General features: G+C 47.1%; 1 non-coding gene across 1 annotated transcript; it reads left to right on the forward strand.

The window, feature by feature from the left end:
- The first annotated feature begins 475 nt into the window (after positions 1-475).
- Positions 476-548, forward strand: TRNAA-AGC (transfer RNA alanine (anticodon AGC)). The gene has a single exon. It is a non-coding gene; the product is annotated as a tRNA-Ala (tRNA).
- Positions 549-10,434: the final 9,886 nt, after the last annotated feature.

A 10,434-nucleotide genomic window follows, 5' to 3' on the forward strand; every position in this document is an offset into this window, starting at 1 on the left:
AACTTTTTGCCTGACCAAGATGCAGTAGGAAGAACACGTGCCCTAGTGGCAGTTTGCGAGTGTGTGAAGATACTAGAACGATTCGTTGTGGGCATCAACATGCGAGTCGCACTCGCTTACGCATCTGATTGGTGACGTAAGCGAACGCAGACACGCGAGTTTCGGGACAATAGTCGATGACAGACTATCTACTTCATAGCGAACTAAAAAAATTGTACATTAGCACATGCAACATTCACCCAGCGTCCATCATCAGAAACGCAGACATGTTGCACGAGACGGCGGAACTCGTTCATTGAAGAGATTCATCGCAGCTACTAGGTTGCAAAACGTCACGCGGGCCCGTAACCGGATTCAATTTGGGTCGAAGGAAAGGGCGGCATTCTAGAAGCCACGTAGCGCGTGTTTCACACCACTCTTACTGTGTCTGTGGTGCTGTCCGGGGGTGTAGCTCAGATATAATAAAGAAAAAAAAGGGGGTGTAGCTCAGATGGTAGAGCACTCGCTTAGCTTGCGAGAGGTACTGGGATCGATACCCAGCACCTCCACAGTTTTAGGAGCGAAGCTCCTTAAGGCGTGGGCTGTGCGTCCCCTGTATGTAGCCACCTCTCGTTCAGTTCTAAGTATTACGCTAGCCACCGCCCGATCTAAAGGGTACAGCCATATCCATCCGTCCACCCGTCCATCCGTCCGTCCGTCCATCCATCCATCCATCCATCCATCCATCCATCCATCCATCCATCCATCCATCCATCCATCCATCCATCCGTCCATCCGTCCGTCCGTCCGTCCGTCCATCCGTCCGTCCATCCATCCATCCGTCCATCCATCCATCCGTCCATCCGTCCGTCCGTCCATCCATCCGTCCATCCATCCATCCGTCCGTCCGTCCGTCCGTCCGTCCGTCCATCCATCCATCCGTCCGTCCATCCATCCATCTATCCATCCGTCCATCCGTCCGTCCGTCCGTCCATCCGTCCATCCATCCATCCGTCCATCCATACACCCGTCCATCCGTCCGTCCGTTCATCCATCCTTCTATCCGTCCGTCCGTCCGTTCATCCATCCGTCCATCCGTCCATCCGTGCATCCGTCCGTCCGTCCGCCCGCCCGCCCGCCCACCCGTTTGTCCGTCCGTCCGTCCGTCCGTCCAAAAGATGCAAGATGTTATAAACTAGACGGCGGTACGTGTAGTTGATTATGAAAGATGCGAGGTGTTATAAAATAGGAATGATGCCACATATGGCGCGTGTCATCGTTCGATATAGTGCGGCGACGTACGCTAGGGTGAGCGTTGCAATAAAATCGAGTGGGCAAAATGTACGGAGGATTCATGGTTTACCAGGTTTACCTCCGGAGCTTCACCCACTCATCATCATTCACTTTGTGGATATGGCGGCATTTTTTTTTATTTCAGGACTTTTATTTTCTTCGTTGACTTCTACATGCGTGGTGTGTTCTTTTTTTATAGCGCATGTGTCACCGGAGCCAATCAAATGAATTTGTATTTTCAAAAGCACTTGAGACACCCGGACCAAAGATTTCCTTAAAACTCTTTCCAGCACGGTGGTCACCCCAAGTAACCACCTTCTTTTCATTTTTTTGAAACATGTGAGCCTTGTGTGTCGGATTTTAAATGCGGCATATTTTAAAGCTTTTGGCAATCCGACTGAGATGACACTACTTCGTTTGGACTTGAATGTGTAATATGTTACGTCTGCTTTCTTCCGGCATCCGTCGTCATCAAGGCGCGTTATACCGTAGACCTGATATGCATTTATATATATTTAAGTATATGCAGCTCAAACTAAGTTGAAAGTGCAGGAGAGCATGTTCAATGCTAAACACTAAATACCGTAGAAATATGGAGCTGTACTCGCACCAGAAGTTACCAGTGAACCCTTTATGCATGGTGGTCACTTCAGCTGACGCCCCCATATCTTTTCAACTAAAATTGCCCTTTTTTGTTTCTTTGCGACAAAATCATTTTCTGCAAAGTATGCCGACATTTTTTCCAATAAAACTGTTTCCCGCCAAAAATAATGTTCTGCGCATGAAAAAGGTAATTATCCGCCTCACTTTAAATACGGGTACGTTGACTCTTGCGATTTTAGAAATCACACTATTTAGCTTCACGTCACCCGTATAAGGCTCACGGAGCAGCTTGTCTTTCGTAGAATTATGACTCCCGGTGGATGCAGGGTAATTGTTGTGAAAACTGGGACCTGTATCCTTCCACAGTCATGCACACGGACGTTGGCTCCTCACTTCTGAACACTAACCAAGCATCAGAAACACGCTGACCTAGACCTGTACCCAAAGAGTTATGTAAACAGCGCCATTGCTTGAGCGCCTTGCCCTTATTAGTCCACCTCGAGAGGCAAATACAGTGGATTCATTTTTTCTTTGAAAGAAATCAATAAGTGACCCTAAAATTTTCTGTCTTGAAGGAAATAATTGTCAATGGTTAAGAGGGACATGAAGCTGATTGATAACATCCTCGGCAGTACGATAAGAGATTTCTTCTAAGACATTCCGCTCTTTGAAGCGGCAGTAGAGATAATAGAGGCAGGAGAGATTGAAAAGTTGGGTGACAGGTGTGTGAGTATGCCTTCTGTCGCGCTGACGAAAAAAGGAATTTGTTTTCCTTGGTGTCCATGATGATGCGTAGTAATGTTGCGGTTACTTCTGCGCAGGAGTTGTGTTTATCGTTGTGCCCTATAAGTAGAGTTGTGATCCCAAAAATAAACTGTTGAAAGTAGCGCTATGTGTGTGTGTGTGTGTGTGTGTGTGTGTGTGTGTGTGTGTGTGTGTGTGTGTGTGTGTGTGTGTGTGTGTGTGTGTGTGTGCTTTTTCCGCCCCCTATATGTAAAAATAACTAAAAGGAAAAAGGGGGGTAGCCCGTACCACCAGGAGGTATAACAGGCTCAAGCCAATCTAACATAAATGAAGAGGGGAAACTTCCCAAATTTTTATTTTTATTTGAAAAAGCCAATTAGTTAAAAAAATAACATGGGTAAAGCCTAGTGAGTGCAGCATGAAACTGTAATAAATAAACTAGTTAGCTTCTCAGGAATGAGCAGGTCGATATGCAGCAGCAGTGTATTTCCCCCACTTGAGTTTTTGGAGTTCGTGTGTGTGTGTGTGTGTGTGTGTGCGTGTGCGTGTGTGTGTTGCGTGTGCGTGTGCGCGCGCGCGCGTGTGTGTGTGTTTATTTTAAATGCATTGTCGTTGAATGCAGAAAGTCCAAAAACAAACAACGAAGTGGGATGCGAGCCAGTGGTCTTGAGGATGGGTAAACGTTGACGAGGATGGTAGCAGTGGCCTCTGTGATGTCGAAGCCCATTTCTTCACCAGGAGTCATGTAGCCAGGCACGTCGGGCTGTCGTTCCAACCAGCGATGCAGCAGAGAACCTTGGGCAGCCTGTGTGTGTGTGTGTGTGTGTGTGTGTGTGTGTTCTTTCTTTGTGTATTCATATTCAGTGCGCTCTTACCCTTCTTAAACATGGATTACCAACATGCCCACCTTGCCACCTTTGTGAACTTCATTTCTAATACAACGGGCCCTATCCTGAGTTTTCTTCGTGATTCATGTGCTAATGTTGCATTAATTTCTGCCATGGAGTGCAAATGCCGGTCGCTTACGTTCTGTGTTCGCAATAAGGTGATATCACTTGAGTTCAGTACTCTGTTCTGCGGACTCTTGCCATCGACTGGACATGCTTCGAGGATTTGCAAGATACTCAAGTCTGAATGGCAAAGACAAGTGCGGTTGTACCGCCATTATCTGGAGCTACAAATTCAAGGTGAACGGAAGGCTGGAACTTTCAGAAACGTTTTTCAGGAATACCTCAAGTTGATCAACAGGACTACTGAATTCTTATGGCAGCGGGAGCTGGCGTATCTCCGGAAGCGTCTACCTGCGAAGAACCCTGCACCCACAAATCCTGTTCACATGTCTGAGGGTGTGTATCTACTAGAACCGGCCAAGAAGGCCCTCTCTTTAGGGCCGAAGTTTGTGGTCGAAACTAAACAGTCACGCCACGAATTGTTGTCCTTGGTTAGGCAGATCTCAAAGGATGTGCCAGAAGAAGAAGCAGGCTGCTTCGTCTCAGCGGGAGTGGACGTCGTTTCCCGATGTAAGATGCCCGATTCAAAACTCTCTATTAAGTGCGTTGGCTCCTATTTGGTCGATAATTCATTGTGTGTGTTGCCTGCGGACAAAGAGGGCGGATTCGCAGTATTCTCCTCTGCTCAGTACCACGAAAAGGCTGGTGAAGCCATCTCTGCGGTCTTTGACAGTCGCAGTAATGTGTGTCTTCCAAAAATAAGGAGTGAGGCTAAGAATCTGTGTAAGCGGTTGAAGCTAGATAAATTGGTCAAAATTATTGAGAAGGAAACGCGCGATTGTTTAGCAGTGTTTTTCACGGCAAAGACACATAAAGTAGATGTGCCATTCAGAGTTATAATCTCTGAACACGACACTTGGCAAAAACAAGTAGCGTTGTTTTTTGCAAGCAAAGCTTGGTATTTTACCTATCTGTGACCTTTTCCTTGTCAGAAATTCGGTTGAGGTTATTGAATTTATCAACATCAACCATGACGTACGCCTCTAGGCCTTCTCTATTGACGTAAAAGATTTGTTTTACTCTATTCCTCATGAATATTTGTTACGTTCTGTTGAAAAAGTCATTGATGAATAAGGTGTAATTAAATTTCAAAACGAGGTTGGTCTGTCATGAGGGCATTTCTTAGAACTTCTGACGTGCTACCTTAAGTCTACCTTTATTTTATGAGAGGATTGTGCACAGCTGCAGAAAAGAGGCATCTGCATTGGTTCTTGCCTGGCTCCCCAACTGAGTGGCTTGTTTTTAGCTGAGCTTTGTGTGAAGATGTCGGAAAGGTTGAACGGTACTAAGGTGGTTAAAACTTTTAGATATGTAGATGATTTCTTGTTTTTTGTGAATTGTCCTGCCGAGCAGCCAGTTTCTGAGTTCAATGGCCTTTTATCAGTAATCAAGGATTGTCTTGAGCCCTTAGAGGTGACGCATGAGCTTCCGCAAAATGGCACCATGAGGTTTCTCCACCTTCGCCTGTCGTTCGACTGCGATCATACCTGTTGGCATTATGAACCTCGTGCAAGTAAACCCCTTCCCCTACCACTCGGCACATTCCAAATTAGTTAAGAGAGCGATTACGAAGCTATGCAACAAGAATGCCCTAACGAAGTCGTGTCACCATATAGTCCAATTCAGTTTCGATCAGCAAAGGAATAGGTTGCTGGTTGCCGGGTTTCCCCAGGCGTGGCTTGTCTCCGTAGTTGAATGTATCTTGAGGGACAGGAAAAACAATAATCGAATTGCGGCGAGATTATTTGAGCAAGGGAATCGCACAAGGGTGTTACCTTACGTACACGCGGTTTCACATAATCTGAAAAAGATTGCCCAGCGAGCCAAAGTTCGCGTGCGCTTTTCAGCGCCAAACAAGTTGGAAAGGTTGTGCAAGATTACGACGAGAAATTCAAACGAAAATCGGGGGTGCAAAAGTAATCACAAAATTAAGTTTGTTGAGTGCGCTGTGTGTGTCGTGTATTGCCTGCTGCTATCTTGTGGTCGCTACTACGTCACACAAACCGGTCGTTGCTTGAATGAGCGGCTGCGTGAGCATCATTACAATGTAAAAAACGGGGCAGGTAGGTTTGTAGCAATACATTGTAAAAAGTGTGGTTGTATGCCCCTGTTCAACACGTGCGCGGTTTTGTCAAGAAATAGGAATCAGCTTACACGCGAGATAATAAAGGCAGGAGAGATTAAAAAGTTGGGTGACAGGTGTGCTAGTATGCCTTCTATCGCGCTGACGAAGAAGGAATATGATTTCCTTGGTGTCCATTATGATGCGTAGTAATGTTGCGGTTACTTCTGCGCAAGAGTTGCGCTTATCGTTGTGCCTATAAGTAGAGTTGTGATCACAAAAATAAACTGCTGAAAGTAGCGCTATGTGTGTGTGTGTGTGTGTCCTTTCTTTGAGTATTCATATTCAGTGCGCTCTTACCCTTCCTAAACATGCGCGCCAGTCACGAAGGTGATAAGGTGTAGAATGGAAAGCGATGGGCAGGTGCCACCACCATGCCGTCGTAGCAAAGCGTTGCGAACACCTTCTTGAGCATCGTGTTGCACTGTCAGCGCAGCGCGTTAAACGCTACAATCTTTAGAGTGTTTTGTGTATGTCCTCTTCTAGTGTAAAGGCAGACATAAACATAGGCATGTTGTTATGGCGCCTCAGATATGCGCAACATTTACTTTTTTATTAACAATCGCACAACTGTGAACGCTGAACCTTGAGAAATATTGGTGGGCGCTGCGGATGGGATTGGCCGTTCAATACCGTTTGAGCTTTCGTTAGGGCTGACAAACAGACAAATCTACAGACAGACAGACAAATCAAAATTTTTCCATCGAAGGTCCCCAAGAAAAACATTGATGAGGAGGCGCGCCGATGTAAGCAGGAAGGGAGGAAAAGCAGGCGCTCATTGGTGGTTTGCTTGCGCGGGAGCGGGCGGCAGCTGCAAAAATATCCCAGCGAGCGATTCGGTTGGCGGCAGAAATTCCATGACGCTCGGCGGGAGAAAGAGAGAAAAGCGGCGTCTCGCGAGCGGCGCGCGGGAGAGGGTGGTGCAGCCAGTGTGTTCGCACGTTAGGTATAGTATACTAGAATGCGGCATATTCTAGTACACTATACCTTAAGTTACTAGGCCCAGCCGTGACTGGAGCCCGAGCTGACGAGGGAGCGGCGCTCTTTGGATCCTCAAACAAGTAGCCGGCTGGCCGGCTGCCTATGACGGCAAGGCATTGTCCCTCCTAGTTGGAGGGTGAAACGTCGTGTCGCCAAGACGCCGTAATTCATTCGAGAGCGGACAAAAAATACAGCACCTTCCTTGGAAGAGACCGCGGCGGCCGCCGCAAATCGCCCCGCTAATTAAGCGAGTAGTTATTGTGAAGCTAGCGAAACGGCGCTCGCGGCCGTTTCGCTAGCTTCACGTGTACCAAACTCGGTATTACGTGACGCGAACGGACGACATAGGTAAATGACAGATCCAAACATGATAATCACTACATGCGTGTCATGTAACAACATGAATACATGCCAGACTGATGATGCGTTCACGGCCGTTTCGCTAGCTTCACATACGCCACATTTGGTATATATAGTATGAGACGCCAATGGCTGACGAAGGTATGTGACTCGTGTAAACATGATAATTATAAGCTGCTCGCCATGTGAAAACACGACTACAAGCCACAGTCTAGGTGCCAACACATTTCGACGTGACGCGGTGCGCGTGCTCGCCGGTGCTCAATTCGTCGCGTCACGCCGGGGTCGCCACGCCAGGCGCCGGTCCTCCCTTATAATCACAGGCGCGTGCCGCACTGCGTTGCTTTGATGCATGAGCGTTTCAGCGCATCCGGCGTCCCTCCGTCACGAAAACACGGAGACGCAGTGTTGTCTGGGTAACTGGGCTGTCCACCAAGCCCGCGAGGCGGCTGAAGAGCTTGGCATCTCAGTCCCCACGTGGAAGCTGCCCGCAACACAGTGATCTGTGTTTTGGAGGACCAAATAAAAGTTTATACAATCCAATCCGACTGGCGTGAAATGCAGCATGCCGCATTTCGCGCCGGTTGTCGTCGGGTCGCGCCGAAGGACGCTTGTCGCGCCTGGCGCCCGACTATAGTGCTTGTGATTTGCTAACGTAGCATCGTGAAGGGCCCAATATACTCCAACGTAACGTCACTTTGCCCAGAAAGCGCACGCGTGAACGCTACATTGGAGTATATTGGGCCCTTCACGATGCTCTCGCAGCCGTTTCTCAAGTGCCAAATACACTGAATTCGGTGTTACGCGACGTCAATGGATGACGAATCATATGACTGGTGCAAACATGACACGCTTGCCATGTAAGAACACGACAACATTCCACGCTCATAGCATGCTCGCGGCCGTTTCGCTAGCTCCACACATACCAAATTTAGTATCACGTGACGTGAATGGATGATTAAGGTAAACGACTCATGCAAACATAATAATGATGACATGAAAATCATGTGCTGCGTTATTCCTCTTCACCTCGTAACGTTGTGCTGATTTTAAAGTGGCATATCAACATTTCTTATTTGTGCTTTGCATATCATCGATTACTGTACCTGGGATCTGGCAATTTTTTTTCTCGTCTTTGCCTGTCACATTTTCTTTGTTGCTTGACCAAAATGGCTGCTATTAACGGAAACATTCTCAGTAATTTCTCTTATTTATACGAATGACAGCTCCATATTTTCTTAATACGTTGTCTGTAGACAGTTTTGCCAGAGCCTGCTGGTCTCTAGCAACATTGTGCGTTCACCGGAAAACTACCCCTAGAAACTTCCGCTTGCGCTTGTTTGTGCGTGGTTTTAGCGTTTGTTGCTGGCCGCGGCTGCTTGTGTTCCGATGTTTTATGCTGATAAAATTATTCCGATGAATCACCGGCAACTCGAGCACAGCTGTGTCAAGCCAGGATTCAGTCCACATGCCTAAATTATTTTAAATGCTAGTCAAACCATTCTGTTTTCCGACCGACGATGATAAAAAGAGCACCTGCATTGTAGTTATCACGCGAGAAAACTGGATTCCCACTAAGAGCCCGTAGGTTTGTCCTGCACTTCTTCAAAGGCAGTGTGAAGCTCAGCGCAAACTGATGACGCAGAGGCGATACTCAGGCGTTAGACAAGTCGAAGGCGCCCGGTCGCTGGAAACACATCATGCAGTCACTGTCGCCTTCCACTCGTCGCACATAAGTGTACTGACGCCTGAAATGGACAGCAAAACATGAAAGCTCACACTGAGAATCCATCGCAAAGTTGTTTATTTTATAGTTTGAGCGATATCAATTATGTGCACAGTTCGAAACAACACAGGACACAAAGTACCCGCGCTTGACATGAATCGCCACACAGTGTACGTCGTGGTTAGCACGTTTTGTTGTCGTTGCACTTGATTTTTTTTTGGAAAGCGACGCTGGCGAGTGGGCATCTGTGCGAGCAAATGACTCATCGCCTGTCTTTCTGCCGCTAAAGAACATCGCCGCATTCTAGCTAATGTATTTTTTGCGTGTGAACATGGACTGTAAAGTTAGCTATATGAACGTTCAACTTTGAAGTTTGATTCATGAATAGCTTACCAGAGGGTAAACCATAATAGTTCGCGTGACCCTGCAGCCGCAGTATACGTCATCACATCAGTACAGTTTATAAATTCTCAGTCACAAGAACACTTCGGATCACGAGCGGTTCCGATCGCCACTGATCTCTTTTAAAAGTGCCTGGTGTGACACAGGCTCACAAATAAGTGTTTTATTATGAGGCTGTATGCTTAGACAAAAACACAAATATATTCGGGGTTCAACAGGAGGAAGGTTTTCCATTCTAGTCGATAAGCTTAATTGAAAAACTTCACAATGAAATAGGAGTCTTCTTCTGCATGTCGACGATGTTGGTGCGCTTTGAAGACGCGGACAGGAAAAAGACAGATGTGCGCTGTCAATTCCCGGTCCGTGTCTTCAAAGTGCTTTTACATCGTCGCCATACAGAACCAACTGGCCCAATCAAGCTCGCTGACAATCTTCTCCTGCAGTTTATGCATTTTATGTTTTTGTAGGCCCGACAACTACCAGAGGTAACACGGAGCAGGGACCGCACTCAACGGAACGCCCCGACGGATATTTTGCGCGGTGGCCATTGACCACGCGAGCAGTGAGCCTGTTTATGTAGCCGCTAGACTTTGCTGCAAACACACCCTAAGGAATGCGCCAGAAATAACAGAGCAGCAAACTGAAACAAACCACGAAAACACAGCCGCAACCATTGAAAAAGGCCCCGCCACGGTGGCTAAGATACTCGGCTGCTGAACCACAGGTTGTGTACTCGAATCCCAAATGCGGCGGAAATGTTGTAAGCCCGTGTGCTCAGATTTGGGTGCAAGTTAAAGACCGCTAAGGTGCACGTTAAAGAAATTTCGACCCAGGAGGTCAAAATTTCCTGAGCCCTTCACTACGCCGTCTCTCTTAATCATATGGTGGCTTTGGGACGTTCAACCCAACATATCAATCAATTAACTATTGAAAAAAGCATTGCCGGAAGTGCTGCACCGGAAGTCTGCCGGGGTAGGCCGTTCGGCGCAAGCCAGTGTGTTTACTTTTCGAAAAGTTATTTAGAGCGCGAAAACTTGACACAATCACTCACACACGCACACACCCATGCATCAAACACGCAGCGCTCACTTCCAACTGATTTATTCATATCTCGAAGGCTTGAATATATACAGGACACATTTTGCGCACACACACCAAAGAAGGCCAACAGCAACATTATCAAAACGTACAGTTAATCAATGTCATCGCCTTAG

This window comes from Rhipicephalus microplus, chromosome 2, assembly GCF_043290135.1.
Source record: "Rhipicephalus microplus isolate Deutch F79 chromosome 2, USDA_Rmic, whole genome shotgun sequence".
NCBI lineage: Eukaryota > Metazoa > Arthropoda > Arachnida > Ixodida > Ixodidae > Rhipicephalus > Rhipicephalus microplus.